The 25,503-nt window shown below is 42.4% G+C and overlaps 2 long non-coding RNA genes across 4 annotated transcripts in view; one reads left to right on the top strand and one right to left on the bottom strand.

The window, feature by feature from the left end:
• Positions 1–7,123, bottom strand: part of LOC146761262 (uncharacterized) — a 39,894-nt gene extending 32,771 nt beyond the window's left edge. The window contains exons 1-2 of the long non-coding RNA XR_014944434.1: positions 6,592–7,123; positions 4,981–5,162 (exon numbers count right to left, since the gene is read on the bottom strand). This is a non-coding gene — a long non-coding RNA (uncharacterized LOC146761262). The remainder of the gene's footprint in view (positions 1–4,980; positions 5,163–6,591) is intronic.
• Positions 1–25,503, top strand: part of LOC107310815 (uncharacterized) — an 81,971-nt gene that overhangs the window by 49,176 nt on the left and 7,292 nt on the right. For all 3 annotated transcript variants that reach the window (XR_014944430.1, XR_014944429.1, XR_001553738.3), the window contains one exon: positions 5,082–5,216. This is a non-coding gene — a long non-coding RNA (uncharacterized LOC107310815). The remainder of the gene's footprint in view (positions 1–5,081; positions 5,217–25,503) is intronic.

The following is a 25,503-nucleotide window of genomic DNA, read 5'->3' as shown; positions in this document are numbered from 1 at the left end:
TCTTTCCTCCCTACGTTACAGAAAAAAAAATAATGATTTTTCTGTCAGTGTTGTGGAAGGTATTTTTCATACTTTCACAAATCCTTTTTAGCTTGAGAGGTTTCTGCTGCATGAAGATTTGAAGAGTTATATGCTTAAGATGTCCCAGCCTGGGAAATATGTATTTGCACTCTGATGCTGGGAACAGGCATTGGGGAAAAAGCATGTGAAGTGAGTAAAATGTCGGGAAATAGCTTCAGCAGTTTGGGTTTTCCAGCTGTTAGTTTCACATAGCACTATGCAATTTTGGAGCTGCATGAACACAAGCATAGAGTGATAAATGCAGGCTGTACTTTAGAGAGGGCTGAATGTTTTGGAAGACTGCGTAGTTTTCAGAGATGCCTCTCATTAAGACAATCATAAAAAATCAAGAGAAGTTGCCAAAGCAAACAAACGCCTATGCAGTCCATCTTCAAGTCCCTGCCATTATTGGCCATTGCTTGTAGATGCAAAATGTACCCAAACAAGCCCTTAAAAATAATTTGTGATTGTGGTATCATAGTGCAGACTTACTTAAGGATAGGGTAGATAGAATGTATATTTTAAAAGTGATTTTTGCCTTTTCTGTCTTGTAGATATATCATATCACTGTGGATTTTAAAGATTCGATACCTATTGTGAAAGCCTGCATTTGGCAATGTTGGTGTTGTCTGAATAAAATTGGATAATTTTTTTTCATAAATTAATGATGAAAGTAGAGTGAATAAGTGTTCTTGGGCTCTCTGGCCTGTCAGCATCAGCGCTTTATGGCCTTTGCAGCTGTATGAGGGTCAATGAGCTCTACGCAAGCAGGTTAATTTGGGGCAGCTGTATGAATTTGTGTGGAACTGCCCTGGGTTTTTCCACATTCTCCTGAAACGCCAGATTTTTCAGAACAGATGGGATGGAGGGACTTCCACAAGTACCAGAGAAGTTGCCTGTGACTCCCCTGCCTGCCTTGTTCTGTACCAGTTCCCGCACACTGATGCCTGCTGTCACCCTCAACAGTTGTCTTAAGTAAGAGTTAAAAACCGGAAAATTCCAAACATGCAGGTTGTTAATAGTTGGAAGTGCCCAGTTTCTCCCCCTGCCCTTCCTACTTGTCCTGGACTGACACCCTTTCTAGCATTACCATCGGAAGGGAAACTGAAAATCCCTTTGCAACAAATTCAGCTTCTTAATTATTTTGGTGAAGTGCAAGGTTATGTGGTTGCTGTATAGAGTCCTGTTATGATGGAAGCAACCTTGAGTGCTTTTACCAAATTATTTTTCACAATATCACTGGGTCTCTTATATGCATGTATGTTAGGCGTAGATGTCTGTAAGTTACATTTGAAATGTTAACTCTTATATTCCTGTGTTTGAAGTTCTTTCCTGGGAAACAGTCCTACAGTGCATTTATGCACGGTTTAATGATATTGTCTATAACCTTCCTTAGCCTGATTTCTATTTAGGAATTTATATTTGCCCTTCAAAGCCAAATAACTGTGCCTGAGAAAGTGTAACTGCTGAACAAAGAAGGATCTATCCTTGTTAGAGCTGGAGAGCAGAAAGTTCTGAGGGCCTCTGGCTCACCACCAATGCGCTGTGTGTAGCGCAGATGGTTAAATAGTGCTGCAAGGCCATGGGCTGATAATTCTGTTCTGTGATGGTCTATTTGTCTACCACCTCTTTGATGTGAAAGCAGTGTAGCAACTACTCAATAATTTACATACTGTACAATATAACCAAATATAAATGATGCATTATTCTTCCATTTAGCCCCATTTGAATAGATGGATTACAAAATCTTACATTTATCATTTATCAACATTGTGATTATTTATAACTTCTGCTGAGTTTACAAAGTAATGCATCAATCAAGAAGCTGAGTTGCTCTTTCCCAATTTATAATGGGTATTTTAATGATCAGAACCTGATTCTTGCAGTGGTTATTTATTTAATTTTGTCAGCACCGAGCTTGAAGAGGGTGGCCAGAAGATATAAGGCCGAGGCTAAGCCTCAGAAAGGAGGCCCCCCCATCCCCCCCTTTTTTTTTTCTTCTTGTTTTGTGCTATTGACTTTTACTATTGTAAGTTATTTTAAAAATAGATGTATCATGGAATCATAAAATGGCTTAGGTTGGAAGGGACTATAAAGTCCATCCAGTTCCAACCCTTGCCATGGGCTGGCTACCCCCCACCAGTTCAGGCTGCCCAGGGCCCATCCAACCTGGTCTTTGGTATCTGCAGGGATGAAGCACCCACGGCTCTCCAGGCAGCAGTGCTGGGGCCTTGTCTCCTGGATCTGAAGAAGGGACTGCAATGCTGATCATTTCAGTAATGCTTTCCCTCCCGTGACTCCACACAGACTCCTCAGTTGTGGATGACTTTTCTGACTTGCCCCATGGCTCAGGTCAGCCTTTCCCTGCTCTGTCTGCGTCGCTCCTTGGCTGTTGCTTGTCCTGCGGGAGGCTCAAGGAGGAAGCCCGGACTGACACACAGAGCCCTCAAGTCTCCTATACTTAAACCTGTGATCCCAATTCATTCTTTGCAGTGAAGCAAGTGATGCTGATGGTAAGACTGACGCTAGTAAAGCAAAGAAAATGAGGGTGCTGCCTTAGCTAAAAAGTTCTTGAGTTGGAACGACTGGAAATTATACAAAATTATGTCATAGAATAGGTCCTTTTTGGTCATTGATAGCTACCACGCTTAATCACTGTGCAGTCTGGTGGGGTTTAGACTCACCAAGTGGATTTGGTGTTAAAAATTATGCTAGCAGTCAGGAGCATAACAACAAAGCATATTGCGGTGGGTGCATGCAATGTGCTGCTCACTGGGTTTTCCCCTATCTGCTGTCCCTATTAACAATTGCTCCGCCAAGAGAAAGGAAGATTGAACATAAAAAGCTGAAGGTCATCCATACAGTTGTCTCAATAGCAATCTGTGTGACTTTACCGCTGTTGAGGAAAAGTAATTACCCTTTGGCTTTTGGTGACCCCAACTAACCTTTACTGAAGGACCAGAGAAAATAAAGGCTGACCAACAGCCTGCCCTTGCTGCCCTGTGGTTAACCCACATGGGGAATGAAGAACACTCCCAACAATAGGATGTGAAAATGTTGCCATGGAAATAGCATTGGAAGGAGAAACAAAAATCTATTACAATTAATAGTGTTTTATTAGGTGACTCCTATAGAACTGTTTAATCCATGGAAGTTGCTCTATCTCGAGATCTGGGGTCAGAAAATTTCAGGAGGAATAGAAGAGGGAGGCAGAGCATGCCTCTTTAAAAATTCAAGGGCTGTTGACACAGCTAGGATGGTTTGCATGAGATAAAGGAGTATGGGTTGTGGTGCACGCTGAAGTATGGGAGGTGATGGCAAAGAATAGATGCAATTACTGTAATTGCAAATGATAACCACTGGCTACCCCCCTGGTCAGGAAGAGTATGGATACACAAGCATTTCGGTTTTGTTGTGTGGTGAATAGCAAGGGTCATTTAGCTTTTCTTTCTTTCTTTTTTTATTTTTTCCCCACAATACCAAGGCCTTGCCTAGAGAACATCAGGTTATTTGCAGGGTGTGTGTTGCTTTTCTGCGTCTGACGCCTTCAGATTGGGTCCGGCAGTGCTTTCGTTTTCATTTTTCCCCCCCTCCTCTTCAAACTGACACCTTGTAACACATCACATCAAATTTCTCTTGCATTCCCTTTGTGGTCTATTTTGTTGTGTTTTAGGCTGAGCTCTGTGCTGTTTGTTCCCCCAGCCACTGATGTTCACACGGAGCTGAGAGTGCTGCACATTTGTGGCAGAACTGCTGAAAACTCAGTGGTTCTCTGACCACATAAAGACAAGTCATTGGGAATACAGAATCTACTTCTTGTTAGCCTACAATATTCCAGTTCTAGTGAGTGATAAAGCATTTGAGTTACATACATTCTCTGACATTTTGTTACTTGTGGGACAAATTACAATAGGATAATTAATTTCACTACATTTTTAATAAAATTGTTTTTAAACGTGTTTCTAGCTGCACGCACCTAAACCACTTTGAATTATCCTCTGGCTTTTAAGAGAAATAAGAAATTTTAGCAGGTCTTAGACACTAGCACACAACGGTGTGTTTTCTGATATTGAAATGGAGAACAGATCCATTACAGCACACGTTTTAGTATTGCTGCACAAAGTTCCACACCAGGTTCCTATTTTTTGGTCTTGTTCCCCAAGTACAAATGCTTGAAACATTGGGAGGATGTCAACCGAAATACGGAATTGGTGTTCCTGATAACCTCACTGGTTGTGTGTGTGTGTGTGTGTGTGTGCAGGACTCTGCCCTCACCGAGGACTCCTTGTGCTAAAAGCTAGAAGCGCAGTAGGGAAATGAGTTGCCCTAAGCATGATACTGAAATCTTTTCCTTCTCTTAAAACGGCAATGAGATTTTTTTCTTCCTCCTGTACTTTCGTATCAGCTTCCAGTAATTTAGCTGTGGATTTTCATGAGAGTTCTTCAGCTTATGAGTGTTTTCAAATGTTGATTTGCAAAGAGAGCACAACGCTGGAAAGAAAGAAGCTTATTTCTGCATGAAAAAGACTTTCCCATGCAACATCAAATTATTTTCCATATTGCAAATACGATCATTACCTTAACCTTTTCCTAATTATAACAGCAGTGTTCAGTTTTTAAGGTTTGTTGCCATTGCAGACTCTTGAGCACAGAGTGCACTGTGTCTTGATGCACCCTGCCCTTTACTTCTGACATGGAAGCTTGTCTGTTGCTTTAAAATGAAGTGCCTTGCCAATAAGCTTTTATGACTGCATAAGCACTTCAAATGATTTTGGTCAGATTTCTTTCAGTGCGTAACTTTGTATTTCAGCTTATTTCAGCTCAGTGCAGGTCTGGGATCAAGGCAAGGTGCTTTCATTAATTTTCAACAACAGTTTCCTTGTCGCTGGCTGCAAGGCATTGTTTGCTCTGAGGACTCACCTGCTCCTGATGCGAGGGGGTGTCACCTGTTCCGCTGACTGTTCCACTTTCTCCCTTGGGTTAGTGCCCAGGTTTTCATGTTAACCTCTCTCCGTTTCCAGATGCTCTGGGTCTGTGGCAGTCTGGCTGAAGCTCAGAACAAAATTCAAGGGAGTCCAGCATTGCACACAGAGTTTCTTCTGCTGTATTAATTGAGAGAGAGAGAAGGCAGAGGACTTAAACTGTGTTACTCAAAGGTAAGCGTTTTGATAGCCTGCTCAGTTCTCAGTACTTTGAAGAGTTTGAGAAATCCCTTTAAACTGTGCACGTCCTATTATTTGTACATTAGAAGCTGTTAAGGTGTCTTCACCTTCACTTGAGGATTGTTTTCTGTCATGCTTTAACTGGTACATGGGCTACACTTTTCTCCGTTTCACCCTGACATCATTCCCAGGCCTTTTTATTTGTCAAAGGCTTGCATTCCAATTTGGGGATTGATAAAGATTGAGGACTTGGGGATCCAAGAACCTTAAGTTCTTACTGAGTCTTTGCTGCAAAAATAATGTTCTGACCAACTCATTAACGAGCTAGATGGACTTACTCTGCTTTGTAATGTGTTTCATACTTTCATGCTCTAAATGATACTGTTGTCTGTCTTTGTCAAATCAGCTGGAAATTAAATACAAATTCCATTTACAGGTCATTATTTTTTTGCATTGCTGTTGTTTTGATAGGAGCATACGCGTGTATGTTAAGCACAGTGTAACTTATATAAAAGAGTTAGTTAGGAAATATCAGAGCCAAACACTCAGAACTGTTTTTCATTCAGGTGCAAATTCTGGCCACATGCAATGCAATTCTTTTAAAACCTAAAATCTATTTTTACTTAAATTAAATTTGTTCATACGTCCATTGATATTTTAATCATAGAACATAAAAAGGCAGGCTGGAAGCTAATGATTAATCTCGCCACCATATTGTCATAGATATATTGTGGAAAGTCAGAAATGAAATTTTTCCTGTGTTATCAGTTCATGGACATATACAAAATGCAGGGCTTTCAGATGTATCACAGTTCTTAAAGCTTTAATTAATCCAACATTGCTGTGCTGGTGTGTATAACTAGTGGCCTCCTATTGTTCTGTAGCATTATCTAAAAACATGATTCCTCCTAAGAGGAAGCCTGCCAATACCGAGGTTTAAATGCCATATATATGCTATAGGAAGGGAACTGATTTGGTCATTAACGGTAATTGTGGCAGAAATATTAATTACATCAAGAATACTTCAGGCAAACTACAATGCTGAAAGTACTGAATGAACATCTGATTCTCAAAAATGTAAATACAGTCTGAGCACCCAAGGCATTGCAGAAAACAGTTTGTTTTAGCAATTTTCTAACACTGCAGAGCAAGAATTGTTTATAAAATAGCAGGACATTTCTGAGCACTTCGCAGTCACCTATGAGATATTCATTAACAATATGGCAACAAAGCATAGAATAGAGTTTGGATAAGTGTTTATTGGTATCCCGCATTATACAAACAGGTAAGTAAATTTTTATCACAAGAGTTTTGTTTATAAATAACAGCAACATTAGATATCCTAAAAGTTATCATAGCCATTAAATACCTTATAGCGCTGTATCCCTGGTAATCCAATTTACAAAACTATATTCTCAGCAGAAACTCCTGGGGTATACAGTAGTTCTCTTCAGTGAGCCCTTCCTGCTTTTTCTTGTCATGAAGCAGTGATGGTAGGTTTTTATCCTGTTGATAATTTGGCTCTCTTTAAACTATTGCTTGTTGACCCACTGGAGTGGTCTTTATGAGGGTGGAGGTAGCTGGAAGACTGAAGGACTGCAGACCATATATCTTATCTTTCTTCCTTTTTTACTGTACCTTAACATTCAACCCTATCATCATTCATCATATCATCATTCATCGTTATTCTGAGGCAAAAAGAGAAAAGCTGGTCCATCATATATTCCACACATCGCTAGTCTTTTCTCCATGCCCTGCAGTGCTACAGAGGGGGGATTATTGCTGCAGAAAAAAAAAAAAAAAAAATCTGGCCATAGTGTAGGAATAATCACTGCAGTCCAGCTCACCCCCACACCTCTTTCTCTCTCTCCTTCTCTCTCTCTCCCTCTGTTTGAGGCCCCAGCTGATTCAGTCTGCATCCATCCATACATAAATCATTGCCCTTATTCTATTGGTTACATGGTACATGGCAAGTATTGATTTTTTCCACTGCCTCATTGCTGGAGAACTCATGGTTTTTGTGAGACTGAAAATGCAAAATTTTTTGCCGGAGATCTTGTCAAGGTACAAAAATGACAAGCGAGGAGGGTGCTATTTTAAGGCTTCTGTGACTTAAAAATCTTCACTGTTCCACTCGAGGAGTGCCTGCATCTCCCAAAGTCGCTGCTTGTTTAATCACCACTGCTCTAGGCAGGCTTAGTGGCTGAGCAGCAGGAGAATAAGCAAATAGAAACAGGGCCTGGCCACTTGGTGGATGGCATTGCTTAATTAGCAGAAGTTTAATTATCCTCTGAAACATTGGATAAGGAAACAGTAAGGAAACAATGGTATTTCAAGGAAAGAATTGAATCCTAGGTGTAAGATGATACTATGCCGTAGGGAAAGGTGCATTTGATTCCTTTCTGCTCAAGAGAGCAGTGTGTTTAATTCAGTGAGCTCTTTGCAGCATGCTGAAACCTTTTTGCTAACCTCTTCTCAGTCTGAATGCTGCACTGAGTCACTTTTTCTCAGCATGCAAAGCTTCCTGAAAATGTATCACGGAGATGGCACCTTATTTCCTCAAAGAAGTGTTTTTGGGGGACAAGGAAGTCTTATTATGAGGCAGGTTGTCAGGCGTTCTACTTCAGTAACTGACAGTTCCCTGGTGGAAGAGTCTGCCCTTAGTGACAGTCTGATCCTAAGCACACTGGAGTCAACAGGGATGCTTTCATTGACTCCATCTATAGGTGTAGGCTTGGCTTGGCTTTACATTGAAGACGATGTTTTCCTCTTTTGTGGAAACCATCACTCCTCCAGCTTTGGAAGAAGTGAAGTGGGCTAGAATGGGTGATTTCTAGGTGGGTGTAGAGTATTGTTGTATTGTTGTATTTCACCTGATTGCATCGTTTAACACTTTTAAACATGATCTAAGCAACAGAATGTAAATTTTCTTTAATACTGCTAATACAAAATCCCCCTTGCTCAAAATGCCTGTCCCCTGCCACTCTGATTGCTATAGGTTGCTTTTCTTTCTTTTCAAGTCATCATGTCCAGTTTCTGCCGATTGCACATCCAAAGCAGCTGATATTTTCTATCTGTTTGCATGCTAGACAAATGCCTTAAGCAAAATACAGCTTTATAGTATGTAATATTAGGCTTGGCTGGGGCCATTCCTCTCCTTTGTTTGTTTGTTTGTTTGTTTGTCCAAAGGTACATTGCAACTGTTTTAGTAAAATGTAACTTGAAGTGGAATGAAATAAAAGGTAGGACTGTGGGAAACATGAATTTTGGAGGCGGACTATTTTCTACTCTTTTTGCTGAGGGAAAGGGCAGGGTGTTGCCTTCAGCAAATGAGCTTCTTCCTTCACCATCAGTGAAAAAATTGCATTTGTCCCACTGAAAAACACATCTTTGTGGCAGTGGCTGCAACAAAAGGTTAGCTACATGCCTGTATAGCAGGCATTTGAACCAAGTCTCCGGTTTAAGTTCACTCCTTTAACCTTTATTAATAAGAGAGAAGGGTTATTTGTCCAGCTGGGATGTACTTTATCAGCAGAACACTGGTAGTTGACCTCTCATAACACAAAGTTACTAAAGAAAGACTAGTCTAAACCTGAATATTACAAAGCTTTTAGGACTCATCTTCTGTATGGGCATGCTTCCCTTATATTGGTTTCCATGGAGGCACTCAGCCTGAAGTTTTGGAGATTCACAAGATAATTGGCGTACATACAATAAAGTATTTTTCTTGCAGCCTATGCTGCTCTTTTACCAGGCTGTACTCACCTCACAGTTCTGGGGCACTTTGGTTGAAGGCCTGGCAGACACCATATGTGCATAGCACAGACATACCTCATGTATGCATCTAGGATACAGACAAGAGAATACCTTAGACTGCCAAGTGTTCTCCGTCTCCATACCTGCAGAGCCCCTGTCACTGCAGCCATAGCTGGCTTGTCTCCCATCTGTGCACGTGAATGGGATCACAGCTTCCCAAACTCCTTTTCTTGTTTCTATTTTAACCTAAAAGGAGCCACTGAGAACTTGTGGGGTAAGGCATTGCTCAGACCTAGTTGGAAAGGGTGGGCAGCTGCTCCCTGGGCTGCCTGCTGCCTTTTGGGACTCACTTACACTTGCCCGTAGGCATGTGTAAATGTTAGCTGGCCCATGCTGGAGCTTTGCTGCACACCAAGTTCCAGCCACAGCCCTTTGCTGACCTGCTTTGCAATAGCAAGTTTAACTTGGTGCAGCAGATTCAGCCTTTTGCATCTCTCTAAGGGAGGCGAACACTGGTCCTTGAAGATGGACATGAGAATTAATAAATAACACTGACAAGAGGTTGAGGGATTTGTCCTGCAGCAGCTAATAACTGGTGTCTTTGTTGAAAATACACATGAAAAGAACAGGCAGGCATACAAACTGCGCTCTGTGGTTGTGTAAGATGGAGTGACACGGTCAGGGACATTAACCCTTCCCCAGGCAGGGCGGCAGGGCAGCTGCCCTCTTACCCATGGCCACGGGAAGCCATCAGCCCACACCACTGCCCCTGGGATCACACACATGTGCTGCATCCGGGCTCAGGAGAGCTGCTGACAGCCTTGCTTAGCCAACCGCATCCCCTGGCACCTATCAGCAGTGCCATGCTGTACTGTGCACAGCTGCATCTCTCTTTGTGACACATCTGAAAATTAAGTGTCTGTTGGGCAAGAGCAGGCTTTCATCCTCAAAGGCCTTCATAAATGAGCTTGTGATGGAAAGAAATAGTCCTTGCTAGGGTCTGCAGTTCATAGGTGAAGAAATTATGGGAAGATCTGGCACTGAAGCTGGGATGGTGTCTGAGAGCTCCTGCTTGCGACACACGTGGGAAAACTGCTGAAGGACCACGTACGTGGGGAAGCTTGACCCCTATAATGCTGCCAAGGACACAGCGATCTTTGGTGGCTTGCTTGGCAAGCATGAGTCAGAAAAGCATCTGGTTCAGCTCAAACCTGTAGGTTGCATTTTCTCAAAAACAAACAAACAAACAAACAAACAAAAAACCAACAAAACAAAAACCCTCAAAAAAAAAAGGAGGGGGGGGGGGGGGAGGGGATATGGAGGCAATATCAACAGAACACCCTTTTTTTTTGTTTGTTTGTTTGTTTCTGTAGGAGGACCTGCCTTCTTTTCTGCTTTCCTCAGCCCGTTGTTGTGTAAATCACTCTGTTACATCCAGCAAATTAACTACATGTGCAGTAGGAAGGCTGCTGTGGGTTTATCCATTGCAATAGGAGTGGGATATAGTGTCACTTCATTTAACCCACACCAAGTGCTGCCTGAGAACCCTGAAAAGTTATTCAGCAATAATTCTAAATCCCATCCCCAGGAAGGAAAAAAAATAGTTTTGAACTGTACAGTTGGAGCCTATAGTTGCAATAAAATCCAGGAAAAGGTTATTTTACCTGAATTTATCTCTTAGCAACCAAGAAACTACCTCCTGAGATTGCCATTCGTGGGTTACCAAGTAACTGGCTGTGACAATTACCAAACAGCTGTCCCAGGAATCTACATAGCCTTTAACCTCTGTCAGCTGAGAGATGGGCTGATGACAGCTAACAAACAATAGGAACACACCCTAATATTTTATTTAAGAGCTGAGGGAAGCCACAGCTGTATGGATCATTTGGCCAGCTGCATTTAACTGCTTCAGATCATGCTGTGCTGAGAAGCTTGCGTAGGGCTTTTTTCTAACTTTGTGTTTGGCAATTGGTTCTGTGCTACCAAGATGGGTTTGGCTAATGCACAGGAATGCTAAGCTGCTCGTTATGAGGTGCTTTACAATATTCTGTTAATTTATTTATTGCGTTGATGTTGGGGTTTACAGAATGTAACTGTTTTGCTAATAATCAGTGACAGGGAGAGCATTACCTACCAAAATAATAAAGAACTAATTTAGGAAAGGGAAAAAGCATCACTAGGACTGGCAAAGGGAAAAAGAGCTTGGCTATTGAGAGGAGCTGCTTGATAACGAGGTGGATTATGTCTGGGGGTGGTTTCCCAAAGGAAACAAGGAGAAGTACAATCAGTTTCAATGTGTGCAAGTAAGCTGGAGGCACTGTAACACACTAGAAACAGATTAGACAGATTAATGCAGGTGTCAGACTAATGCAGGTGTCAGTCCTGCGTTGCTGAGGAGTGGAAGTCGCTTTTTTTTTTATTTTATTTTATTTTAAATTTTATTTTCTGTGATTTTCCAACTTTAAAAATAGTAGGCAGCAAACCTGCCACCAATTGCAAAGCCAAACCATTTATGCAGACAGTTTTGATGCTCTGAGCTGGGAGAGATTTATGGACGAGCCTCATGCCACAAGTTCTCAGTGGCTCCTTTCAGGTTAAAATAGAAACAGGAAATGGGGTTCAGGAAACCATGACCCTGTTCACATGCACAAGTGGGAGGCAAGCCAGCTGTGGCTGCAGTGATAGGGGCTCTGCAGGAATGGGAGCAAGGCAATCAGTTGTCTTGCTACTGTGAGATTTACTCTGGCATTTTGAGGTAGAGGTGTTACAGTCTGCTCTGGCACATTCCTCGTACTGCCATAAGAGGAAGCATCTCAGAAAATACTTCACTAAATTTTCACTGGCAGCAATTTCAAAAAGGGAATTTCCCCAGACCAATGCTGTCACATTTCTCTCAAGAGACTTTGTCGTGGTCTTATTTTATCTCTTATGGAAATAAAATTTTGCCAGAATTACTGTTTGCCTTGTTTTCGGAGTATCGTTAAGTGGCTCAATTTATTGCATTATCTTCCCATTAACACTGTCTAGTAGGGAAGTCAGAAAGCTTGTGACCAGGTTTTCAATTCATCATATAGTGTTCTTTCCTGATCTGCTTGTATTTAATAAAGGCCCTCAAAATTTTGTTAAATGTTAAATTTGCTACCTGAGGTATGCAGAAGGATGGGGGAACTGAAAGTACAGTAGCCTGGGGTAATGGAAATCCTCCTGTGCCTGCTTTCTGACCATATGTAAGAACCCATGTGATGCCGTGGGTTGGTAGTTAGTGGCTTTAGCCCTAATGTAGATTCCCCAGGCCTACATCTTTAGTTGTGGCAGATGCTGACAGGTGACATGGGTGGAGATGTGTTCTTCTAGCTGGTGGCTCAAGCCCCGGGGACTGCAGGACAGCAGTTCTGCTGTCATCTTTTCCACTTACAGCTGTCTTGCTCCTGCTTCCTGCTTCCTGCATGCTGTGCTACACAGCTCTGGCCCACTGCTCAGTCCCTCCGTAAGGGCAAGTAGCCTCTGCCACTGCTTCCAGTGTCCTATCTGTACTAATTTGGTTGGTCTTCTAGCCTTTTATATTAAAAACGGTTAAAAATGAAACAAAGTATTTCAACTTGCTATGAGTATGAAATGATTTTTATTGTCAGTTGATTCAAAGTACTGTGTTGGGGTTTTTTTGTTTGTTTGTTTGTTTGTTTGTTTTTTGTTTTTAAAAACTTTGGTCTCAACTGAAAAACTCATGATCTGCCCCATCAATGACTCGCATCTCATGTGACTATTCAAATGATGAGGATGCTTAGAAAACGAGCAAAGAGATGGGAAGCATTTGTATAAAAGAAATCAAAGCTAGATATCTTGTTGATATTAATCACTTGTCATTGCCATCACTGCAATGTCTTTGCATATCTGTTGTGGATGTGTGGCACTGTGATCATGTGCACTTAATGTAGACCTGGGGAGGGCAGAGAGCCCTCCATGGTGGTAGAACAAGGCTCAAACTAATCACTGCTCAGAGGATGGTTCCTTTCCTGCTTTCCTGTGTTCCTCCAGCCCCATACCAAAGGTACTTTCACTGCTCAGCTGGTTGTTGGCTTACTTGGCTGCAAAGGGAAGGGCAGGAGATGCCAGTGACCATCCTGCTTGCATCCTGTCCTGCCATTCATTTGTCTCTGTGGGCTAGTTTGGATAGAGGAAGTTTTCGCTGTGACATTCCTTCTGGCTCTTGATGACAGACCATGGCTGTTCTGTTTTCTGGCTGGTAGCTGGTTGGTTACATTGACAGATGTTGCAATGATTCTTTTGGCAATATTCTGTTGTGCTGACTGTTCAAACAGGAAATTCATCTTTTAGTATTTGCACATGTTAAATGTTTGTTTTAGTAGGAATCGCTCTGACAGCAGGCTGGTCAAACAGTGTATTTTCGGAGCGGCAACCTCTGGAATTCTCAAAGTCCTCATCATATCCCATAGATCTGCTGGGGCCTGGCTTGGAGCCCTGTTCCATGAAATACTGCAGAACTGGATTCTGAAGAGAGGCAACGTGAGCTGCTGAGCTCCAGGTTGCTGCTGTTTCCCTTTGTCAGGATGATGCGTTCCTGCATGTGTTGGATGGCACCTGGCTCATATCATGCTGTGATGTGGCACTCTGGGACACCTAGGAAGGTTTGCTGTGTGATGGAGTCCATGCTGTCTCCATCCTTCCTTCAGTCTCCAGATGCCTGGCGTACCAAGGTGGTCTTTTATCTCATGCTCATGGAAGAGAACAGGAAGGTGGATGTGTCTGTGCTGCATGTTAGAAAGTGAGGACCTGCTTGGGAAGCATGGAACGAGAGCTAGCTAGAGAATTTAGACTGATGAAGCAGGTTTTCATCTAAATATACTTGTCTGGTGATAAGTCCCATTCCAGGTGACTTAATTCAGCCTTAGTCAGCTTCTCCTTTTAGGAACAATTTGCAAATGCTGATGTGATTTAACGTAATGCATTCTAACTTGTCTCCTAAATTTTCACCAAGCAAAACTGTGTGTGCTTACCTTGGAGCTGAGCGGCTGTCTGTTTGTAAGCTGTGGCATTAGAGATAGCCCGCCTGAGGCCCATCCCTTCAGCTGAAGTTTATAAAATGTCAGAAGTTATAATATTTACTTCTTTTCAGCACAGGCAGAGTACTTACAGATGAGCTTATTATGGGAAGAAGCTGAAATTAGACAGCCTTCTGCTACCTGTGGCAGAAAACAGGTTCGATCTGAGCAGGACCTCCCCAGGCCCCTTCACCCTCGCTTGGGAGGTGAGAAACAGAGCACATATGAAAGCTGCCTTGTGACTTGCCAGTCTTTTGGCAGTACTTCAGAGCTATGGCTATTTTGAGTAATGTAACTTGGGAGTGGAAAAAGGCTTTGTGGCAAACCTAGCATATGCATTTCTGAGAAACACATTCGGTTCCTATATGGTTATTTTTGTGTGTTTTGACAGGAAAAATCAAACGGTGAGGAGAACATGCTCAGAGGAGTTGGATTACAGCTTACACGTGTACTTGAACCCAATGTTACACAATTTCATGTAGAACTGTGTGCAGAAATGGTGTCTGATTTCTGCTTACAACAGCCTGGTTAAAAATCCCTGTGAATTTGTAAAGGAAACAGAAACATTTGGTAGGCAGTGAATTGCTGAAAGTGTTACACCTGCAAGACAGTAGAAGGGTCCTTGAGAATTCAGTGCTGACTAGCACTGATGGAATACGGGATATAAGGTGGAATATGTCCTTCAAAAACTGACCCTTCTATGGCTTGGCATTCGGAGCTCGCATTAGTTGCTCACCCATCAGTTGTATTCTGACACATGTAGTTTCTAGGACTTTACTGTTTTGCACGCTTTGACAGTTTCACTGATCACCAGAATTTTAGTTTCCTTATCATTCTATCTTTATTAGTGAATTTTCTTCTCAAACATCCTGATCTCTGAGTAACAGCGCTGCTTCTGGCAGAGTCATGCTATTTCCAACAGAAACATCAAAGTGGTGTTTTCATGTATGAGTGAAAGTGCGTTGCGGGAAAAGGCACTGTCTTATAACAAAGTTTGTTTTTTAAGCTCAAAATAAGCAGGATTTGAATGTTATTAAATAACATTTTTGTGAGGAGGAACTGGATTTAGAAAAATGAGCTGACTCCTCAGCCAGGCCCGTCATGAATTGCAAAAGCAGCTGGGAGATTTGGCCTGAGAATCAAGGTTGTTTTTTCTTTTTTCTTCGTCAGAGTTTGTAAGAGATTTGGAGGGACACAACATTTATTTCCTACTTCCCTGAGCTTCAGTCCAGGCCTTGGAAAAACCCATCTGACAGTGAGTTTGTTTGTATATTTCAAATTTTTTCCTAAGTACGCTAGGCTCATTAGCAAGCCTCAGAAAATGCACGCTTTGTTGAAGTTAATATGGGAAATAAGATACTGAGGGCTCAAATCTGTCTCCAGTATATAAATAAGCATACCTTCCTTTGGAGCAGGTTTTGACCAGAGTCATACTGGATCCCTTGTTTCTGGAAGAGTTACGAATGTGCTTTGCTAGGAAATGCAGTTTCTTAAAGAGCTCGTGAAGCCTACAAGGTCTGCATGCATAATAACTGCTGTGCATGGCAACATGTGGCCTGAACAGGACCTCACTGGCATTGGCAGGAGATGCTGCTGGCAGGTTCTTTAATACAGAAGCTACTGGAATACTTGGCAGCAACATGTCATGAGGACATGGCAGTGACAGCTCAATGCTGACCAGACTTCTTCAACCAATATTCAACACCTTTTAAACTGTAGAGGACCCCAATCACAAGGCGTTACTCTAAATTGTGCTTCGAAGCCTTAGCCAATAAAATAATTCATGATAGTGCATGAAGCAGTCATATTTATCTCAGTATCTCAATTTCTACAATAATTTTCTGATTCATAGATTGGTTTTGAGAATTTCATATGTATTAAATGTATTTGTGAGCTCTGCTTCCACCTTGTGTCAACTGGGTTTGCTTCCGTGTGGATCAAAACTTATACTTCCCATTAAGCCAAAGTCATTTCTATTCACCATTGTCATGCTAAGTTGGGTTCTTTGGTGATCCCCTAATTCCAAAAGCCTGGTTGTTAAGTAAGCTTTGATTAAAAGGGTCTCTTTTTAAGCTAAGCTTGTGGTAATGTTAGAGAACACTAAGAGAGCAGAGCTGCACAGTACTGAAGGATGTGGGATGTCTCAAATTGCTGCTAGGGAAAAACACATTCTTGAGGCAGGGTGTAAAGCTTTTCATTTGAGACATGCTCTGGTGCTCAAGTCCCCCCTGAGCAATGATGTACTTGACTCTTCAGCTACTAACTAGAGGAGTACGTGCGTGACTCTGAGCATGGCACCGGGAGACACCTTCCTAAAGTATTTCAGGCTGCATTACCATGTGGCAAACTGCAAAATCCTTTTCATTATCCACTCCTCCGGCTGCATGTGTTCTTCATTATAGTTTACCTTTGATAGAAGAAACATTTTCACCTTTACAGAATGATTATTTTTGTAGGGTTCAACAGCTTTCCCCATTGTTCTTTATCCGGAATCACATTTTGCAGCATCATTTAGTTTCAGTGAAGATAACATTATATGCTGTGAAAGGACAGCTAGATGAATGCTACCCCCCTCAGATAAACTGCTTTTGTGCGTGTGCAATTGTGAATGGTGGAAAACAATGCTTTTCTGTACTTTTTATAGCTCTACTTTTTGCAGCAGAACTGCATTTAGCTCGCCACAACTAAGTGCACAGTTAGTAGAAGGAATGCTCTGCCAAAGTGTGTCTTCAAGCATTTTGGGAACCCTCTGTGTATTTGATTAAACCCTTCAGTAGCCAGCAAGGCTCCTCGTGAATCCATGTGCAGCAAACCATCTGGACTTGTATGCAGTGCTGCAGCTTAACTTGGTTAATCCTAAACCAACACTAAAGTAATAAGCAAATTTCTGAGTTCACCATCAGTTCAGTCTTCAGCTATCTATCGGCAGTGTCGGCCAAAGACCAGTGCTTCTCTCAGGCACTGGTATGCTGATTTTCATCTACCTGTATGAAATGATGGAAGTGTCCCTCTTTGCATTTTATTTTATTTTATTTTATTTTATTTTATTTTATTTTATTTTATTTTATTTTATTTTATTTTATTTTATTTTATTTTATTTTATTTTATTTTATTTTTAATTGGGGAATTTATGTTCAGAAAAATAACACAACTCTCCAAAAAGGAGCAGGTGTTCATAACTGTTGGAAGAGTTCTGCGTCACAGACCTGGCTTCTTCCTCGAGTCATTTGCTCCAGGAGGGTTTTAAAACTATTTTTTGTAAGAGGAAATGTGCTGTTTTGTACTGAACAGAGGCAGAACTAATTTATTCTATCTTGGTATTCGTCTGAAGATGTTTTCTTGGGAATTGTAGCCAGAGAGTCAGGTAACATGGAGGGATGGACTGGGACCTCTACTTTACAATTAATTATTGCTGTTCCTTCTACAAAAGTCATGAAAAACTCCTTATAATTACCATAATTGCCTTATAACAAATGCCTCATTCCTTTGCCGAAACCAGTATGCAGTAATTACTTCTTAGATGCTCTGATAGCTTCTCTGACCCCTAGATAATGGATGCAGTATCATCAGGATCACTAGCAGACATGGGAGGCAGTGCTGTTTGTGCATAGGTGGGATGTGCTGGGGCTGTGGCAGCACTCTGCAGCAGAGGGAGGACGCTGCATGGTGACTCCACAGACAGGAATAGGGGGACCAATGGTCATGGTGTGACACCCTGTGTAGTGTGTGGTGCTGGGCACACAGAGCTGAGGAACATGAGAAACCATATTGCAGGCACTGCCTCGAGCAATAAGGATGATGCTGAATGTGCCAAAGAGAGCTGATGTGCACAGACCCATGCAGGGTGTCCTGCTGCATGTAGAGGCATTGAAACATCATAGAATTATAGAATGGCTTGGATTGGAAACGACCTTAAAGTCCCATCCCTGGCTATGGACTGGTTGGTCCCCAGCAGCTCAGGCTGCCCCGAGCTTCCATCCAACTTGGCCCCTGTTGATGCACCTCAGGACACAGTTGGCCTTCTGGGCTGCAAGCACACACTGCTGGCTCATGTCAAGCTTGTGCACCAGGACCAAGTTCATGTCCACAGGGCTGCTCTCAAGGAGATCTTCTCTCAGTCTGTACACATATCAGGGATTGCTCTGACCCAAGTGCCACAGCTTGCACTCGGCCTTGTTGAACCTTGTAGATTCACGTGGGCTCACTTGTCAAGTATTTCCAGGTCCCTCTGGATGGCATCCTTTCCTCTGTTGCACCACTGCAACACCCAAGATCTGCTCAGGTGAGCGCTTCAGAACACAGCTAGTCCCACTGTGTCAGGACCATTTGGGGGAACAACACTGACATTCCCCACTACCCCCTTTCCCCCCTTCATTCCTTGTGTCATTGGAATCTTCTGAAGGCATCTCCCAGGAAAGCCTTTAAGTGAATTTCCTGCTGCTATTCATTAATGTTATACTAGTTTTAATTTCTTCCTTGTCTTGTATCACTAATCAAGAAGTAATTGAATTAGTTGAAAAGAAGGATAAGATAAATTAGCTAAGAAGAATTAACTGTGTGCACCTGAGGTCAGCAGGCTCCTAGAAAATTCAAGGTGGGAATTAGTTGGACTATAACTGAGATTTAGCAGGAAGTTACTAAGTTCTTTGAAGAATCAAGATGAAGAAATACAAATGACAATCTAACTAAGAAAACCTAGGTATATCTGAAAGTGGACAATTCCTCTCTATTTCAAGACGGGAGAGCAAAGAACTGCACTTACATTCTTTCCAACTGCTCTGTTTAATGAAGGGAATTTCCCTGAAGTTTGATTTTTCATCCTTGTGTGAATCGGCTTTGCCAGGAAGATATTTTTCCTTCTGTATTGATATTAAGGCAGTAAATTGTCTGTCCCTGTGTTCACTTGCTTGACTTCTTTACTTTTTTTTCATGGTTGCTCTGTAATTTAAGTTCATCTTTCATGAAAACCATATGTTGGATTAAAGACAGGGTATTATTTTCATGCATTGTAATGTACTCTGTTACCTCCTCCATTACAGTGCCATGTTAAAGTAATTATTATTCCACGTGTCACTGTGAAAATGCGTTTAAGATTCTTCAGGTCTTCTCTAGCAGGAGTTGATTTCCACTCCTGATTAACTGCTCTCATTCTTTTTATATGTTGGAATTAGCCAAGCTTAAGCTTATAATTATTTTATAGGAAGACTTTTAGAAATATTAGAAGATCATACTAAAATAATTAGAAAAGAAATTAGATTACAATTCATGAAAACCATAAGCTAAAGACAGTAATTACAGAACACTGATGTTCTGTAGGGGTTGTGTTAAATGGATCAAAACAAGGTTTTTGTGCCTCCGGTGGCACAGTGGTTAAGGACGCCACTTTGCAACACCAGAGGCCCAGGTTTGAATCCCCCCTGTGGCGCAAGTGGTAGAAGTGCCGCTCTGCTACACAGAGGCTCGAATCCCGGGGGCTGGACTCGATGATCTCTAAGGTCCCTTCCAACCCGCACCAGACTGTGATACTGTGACAGTAATTAATTTTATACTTGACAAAACCTAAATAGGCATAACTGAGTAAAGATGTAAAGAAAAGAAGTTTCAGTCTTGAATAGAAAAGCCTTAAAGCAGGTAAAAGAAGCAGTTTATGCAGCTGCACTTGTTTGATAGCTACGTCTACTCTTTTGGAGAAGGATTGAAACTAGTTGGCTTCTACGAGTTTGTGAGTTTATTTTTTGTTGCAGGGCTGAACTGATCGTACTAACGGCATAGAAAGAGGCCCCATTCAATAACCTTATCATTGACGTTCTCTTTTCAACAAGCCTCAGCTGCAGTCGTACTAAATAAAACCACAGAAAATGGTATAGTAACCTCACCATCTGCTGTGCAGCTTAGTTTGTGTTCTGCAGTTGGAGCTGAAAGTACGTTACTTGAAACTGTGAGTTAAGTCTCTGAAATGAGATGGGACCCCTGCAGCCTAATCCATAGGAACCAGCCAATTCTTTTGAGTTTCCCGTGTTTGATTAGTTGTACTGTAATTAAAGAAATTACCAATAGTCCTCTGTCTGGATGTGATTAACTCACCAAGTGCTCATACCTATATTCTTTAAGCATTTCCAAATAATTTAGGTCCTCATTTATGTTCCTTAATAAGGAAATAAATGGAAATCGTCGACAGCCTTAATACCGTGGCTTATTACAAGCTGTTCTATCTTGTGCCTCAGTGATGCTTGTTCAATTGTTTCTGATTATGCTGCATTGTAATTAAAGAGCTAGAATGCTGTTTGCCTAAATGAGAACATGCTGCCCAGTACAGGAGGGAGGGAAAGAAATCAGATAAAGACAAGAGCCTTCTCAACAAACCGAACCCAGAATGTCGATGCTGCATAAAGATGTGGAGCTCTGGATGGAACTGCTTGAGCTGCTGGTAAATTTCTCCTGGGCTCTTCAGAATCGGAGCTTTTTGTGACAGTGACTTTTGTTCTTAAAAGAAATGCAAGTTGGGTTGTTTTTGAGGAGCAGCAAATGGATGCATTCATGCTTGCTGCTGCTGTCCCACTGCCCCTGGGCTCTGTATTGCTCCCTGAGCTGTGTGCTTTCTTTCTAACCATGCATACTGGAAGGTGTTGGGAAAAATCCAAGTGTGCATCTCCCATGAGCTGGGCAGCACCTGGGGACACCACAGGGGTGCAGCTGCAGCTCTGCTTGGTGCCTGCTGAGTGCTGGCTTTCAGCACAGCCTGCTCCCTGCTGCGGTAACCCACCAGCTGCGGCACAACACATTGTGTGAAAAGTAAGCTGATTTTCTCCTGGATGGGGCAGAGCAGGGCTCGTAGAAGGGGGCACAAGAAGAAGGGCTGATGGGATATGTTTGTCTTGTCTGTCAGATTTGTTCTGAGGATATTCCCATGCGTTTTCACAGTAAATGAATGTCTGTGTAGGTTGCACCCTGAGCCGCCCTGGACATTGGTGAGAAGATGGGGTTCCACAATGATCCCAACACTCCTACAGTCTATCACGTAGCTGCTTCTACCCACAGAATGAACAGAACAGGGAGTTAACCTCCTGTAACATAGACATAAATGCAAATCATAGAATCATAGAATCATAGAATCATAGAATCATAGAATCATAGAGTGGACTGGGTTGAAAAGGACCACAATGATCGTATCACTACAACCCCCTGCTGTGTGCAGGGTCACCAAGCAACAGACCAGGCTGTCCAGAGCCACATCCAGCCTGGCCTTGAATGCCTGCAGGGATGGGGTATCCATGACCTTCCCAGGCCACCTGTTACAGTGCATCACCACCCTCTGGGTGAAAATGACTTAAAACAGGCAGCATCTTGTGACGGGTGTCATGAGGAGAGATGACATGCCACGTTTAAAAGGTTTCTGAGACATTCTGCACTACTTTGGATGAGACCACAAAGTGCTTGTTACCAGTTCTAGAAATGGTGTCAGAAATAGAGGAGTGCTTTTAGATTTGGATTCCATTTACTGTTAGCTGCTAAAACAGCTATTAAAATAGTTTATGAGGTATTTGGTGGGGCTTTTACTTGCCAGAGCAATTGTATTTGATCTCACTGTTATATGCATTACACTTCTGTAATACACAAACAGAGCTTTTCAATGCACAGACCATATTTTCCCACCAAAAATCTAATTGGTAAGAAAATCACCCATTTGTGGAGAGCAGCAGCAGTTTCTTGGGACTTGATAGGTCATGCTGTCCTCATCTCCTTAGCTCCTCCGTGACCATTTGCTGATATTCACTTTAGTTGCTTGCACCAGAATTTGTGTTATTCTGGCATATGATAGATAATAAAGGGTTTTTACAGCAAATGAAATGTATGGCTTCATTTGCTCAGCATGCAACAGCTGCTCACTCAGCATCTGGCATTGGCTGCTGATTGTCTTCCAGCTGTAAGAAGTAAGAGATTAGCAAATAAGTGTGGGAAGTATGACTGCCCTGTGCAAGGCACTACCTTCTGTATCTCCCTGCGGCATTATAGACACTGCTGGTTTGATAGGCATGTCATTGGATGGGGAGTGGAGCCTAAGGCACAGCAGGGTTGGTGGGTTGGTGGCCTGTCCTGCTCACCCCAAATGGGGGCAAAACTGGAAGCTGAGGAACCCCCTTCTGCAAAGCATGCTTCCATCATCTCATTTTTCTCTACTTCATCTGTTTTGGTTGCAAATTCTCAGGAGGCAGAAGCTGTCTCATCCCATAGGTTACTCAGGGCTTAGAACAGCATGTCTTCATCATGGCTGGTATTTCTAAGAATTATAGCTTTTCCAAACAAACACGCATCACGGAGAAATAATAACACTCCTCCTTAGTGAATGTCCTATCCAACATCACAGGGATTAAGTGGAAACAGAGAATAAAACTACTTTTCTGGTTCTAAAAATAATTCTTCTGGGTCATGTGGAAAATCATTGTGGAGGTTATTTGTGGGAGTTCAAATGTTCAGTTGTTCTACTTTCCTTTTTCTAGGAATTACTGCATGGCTGTGTGTCAGCCTCCCAAATTCTCAAAAAGCCCATGAAAAGAACTGCTGTATTTCCTTTGGAAAAACAGGATGGCAGCGAAAGAAGAAAAAAAAAAGAAAGAAAAGTGTTAGAATGTGTTACAGCTTTAGTTTATTGGGATTTGGAAATGTCAGAGAGTTTCAGATGTACTGATGGGTGTCACGGTTCAAACTAGGCAAGGAATTCATTTGGAGATGGAGTCTGTTGCCCTCGGTGCCTTGCGACCTGCTGTGAGGACAGGGCTGTGCTGCCCAGCATCGGAAACGTGTCAGTGGGATATGGTGAGGTTTCCTGTGAGGAGCAGTGAAATTTCTCAAAGGTTAGCAGTGTGCAGTAAAGAAGGGCGAAGAGATGACTGATCGGCCTGCCCTCAAAGCCCAGGGAGAGCTACTGGTGTGCCTGGCCCAGGGTGTACAGACGCGAGCGAGGCTTTGTGACAGCAGTAACCTGTAAAGCTCGAGCAGATGAGGTGGCTTTCCTGAGAGCAGCTGGCAGAGCCAGGCAGCTGAACTAGCAGGACTGCTGACCAGTTTGCCAAAACATAATTTATTTATTTTTTTTAATACCCAGTGACTGAAAATAGGAAAAAAATAAAAGAGCACGGTGCGGTGCTGGCACAGCGCATAGCGAGTCGTTTCCTGATATTAAAACAGTTGTCAAGCCACAGGTCGTAAGCACTGCCATTTGCAATTCTTTCTGTTAAATAAAAGGAAGTCAGATCTGATTATGCGGCAGATAGGTTACTTCTAAGTAGAAGCAGGCTTTTAGAGGCTACCTTGCTCTTTTTTGACATTGAATGTTTAAATATAATTAATCAAGCCACAGTTTCTGTCCCTTTGCCCTCTTTAATGTTTTCCAGCACAGAATGGCTTTTAATTAAAGTAAATAGTTGCATCATCTATGGAAATGTTCCAGTAACAAGAAAGAGATCTGTCGGGAGGGTAAACTTAGGAAGCAAGCATGTGGTGGGCATTCATACAGATACCTTCATCTTCTCCGGCTCCATCTCTGCTGCCACCAGATCAGTTGTCCTGTGGCTGTATATTGCAGTTTGCCAACTGTGTGCATCAAAGAGAAAACTCTCCCATGGCATAAACATCTTCATGTACGGTAAGGGAAGAAATCAGCCCACCTGTCAGTGCTCATCTTGCTTCAAGAACCAGCGTTTTGTGTTATGTTGTCCTGCGACGTGGTCTGCAAAGGTGATGGAGGAGGGCACCGCACGCTGCTCATTCACAGAGGAATCTGTTCTGCAAAAAATTGGAGTGATCTCAGCCTGCGATTCTAAAATCTATTCCTTAATATCTATAAGCTTCAAGAGCACAACATTAACATTTCTCCTCTTCCTCCGCTGTGGCACAGGCTGAGAAGATGGTGAAGTACAGGTGCTTGTCACCTGCCTGAGGGCAGGCACACAGCCAGTAAGGGAAGCACAGCAATCTGAGCAGCTGTACACTGATCTCTTCAGCCTGAGTTCCTTTACCTGGCTCCAATTTGTAGTGTGCCTTAACACACGCTTAGCAGTGAGATTTGCAAAACTGAAAGCTGTTCTATAAAATACAACTTCCTAGCATGGTATCAAAACCTGATGACGCTCTGGGAGGCAGAGGTTTGGGTCAGAGGGAAGATGACTTAGAACTGAGTAAAACTAAATGCTGAAGGGAACTTGGCATAGTAAAACTGCCGTAGGCAGGGGAAAATTATGACTTTACTGAAGAAGAGAAAAAAAGTTTTACTACTGGCTTCTGACCTTATTGGCTTCTCAAATGTATACAGGGAATGGAGAATAATTACCAAACAATTTGTAGTGAGAATTGGCTGCTCGCTGTTGTGCTAGATGCACATGCTGCCTTTGCTGCAGCATCCTCAGCCAGCACTTCCCTCTCTTTGCGCTGCTGCTCACGGTGCAGAGCCCCAGCTGGCAGCTGCCAGCAGCTCTGGAAACGCAGGGCCTTGGGCTGCAGGCTGGAAATTCTCGTTTCCAGGAGCAGCTTAAGGCCTGTGGAAAACTCCCACTGACTTTGCTGGGATTATCCATCTGCGGAAAGTTATTTGGAGGGAAGTGAATTCCTTTGCAGAACAGCTGGCAATAGGTCTGGGCAGAGCTTTGGTCTCAGTTCTGGTGTATTGTTTTTGTTGGGCTGTATTCATTCTGTGCCTTGCACAATGGGGCTGTGCTCCATCACTAGAGCTTGCACTTTCCATTTTAGTCTAATAAAAGTAGGATTAAAAAAAGAAAGCCTGAATTGAATGCATAAATGTTTTCAGATACCGGACCCCTCGGGCTCTGTCATGTTTGTGTCATTGAGCACTCTTGCAGTGCTGAGAGCACAGCTCTGTCTGAGGAGCATAGATGTAGCGTGACCTATCTGCTGTCAGGGCTTTTGGGGTCTCAGGTGAAGAAAACTGCATTGTAAATGGGAAATGACATCAGGGGCAATGCTCTTCCTTTGTTTTCTGAGCATTGCTGTTACTGACATTCTTCATATTTTTACAGTTCTCTTTGTAGTTGTTTTGTGATCTCATTCCTCCATGTAATTTCAAAAGTACTCCGGTATTTAAGTGGAAGGTTGAGGAGGAAAGTCCCTAGGCTAGTTTGTTTAAGGAGAATGTTATCTGCTGTTAGCTCAACGTATCTTCTGTGAAGCTCCAAGGCAGAGAATCCTTTGCTGCATTTAAACTTCAGAGTTTACTAGTAAAAATACCCTTCTTCCTGAGGTTATTTAAAATGAGAGCCTACATTTCTCACATACTACTGTTGTCTGATATACAAAATCCCATCCTATATTGCTATGCCAGAAAATGTTAGCGGATAAAGTGCTGAGCAGGTCACAGTATTTCTAATTCAGATTAATGACCCCATTCAGCTTGTCTCCTTAGCAGGAAATTAGAAAGTGCTGGGAAGGAGAAAATAGTGATTCATAATGCGTGA

The sequence above is a fragment of the Coturnix japonica genome, chromosome 3 (assembly GCF_054131305.1).
Source record: "Coturnix japonica strain WE chromosome 3, WE-NBRP24, whole genome shotgun sequence".
NCBI classification, from domain to species: domain Eukaryota; kingdom Metazoa; phylum Chordata; class Aves; order Galliformes; family Phasianidae; genus Coturnix; species Coturnix japonica.
This window is presented reverse-complemented; position numbering and strand designations above follow the sequence as displayed.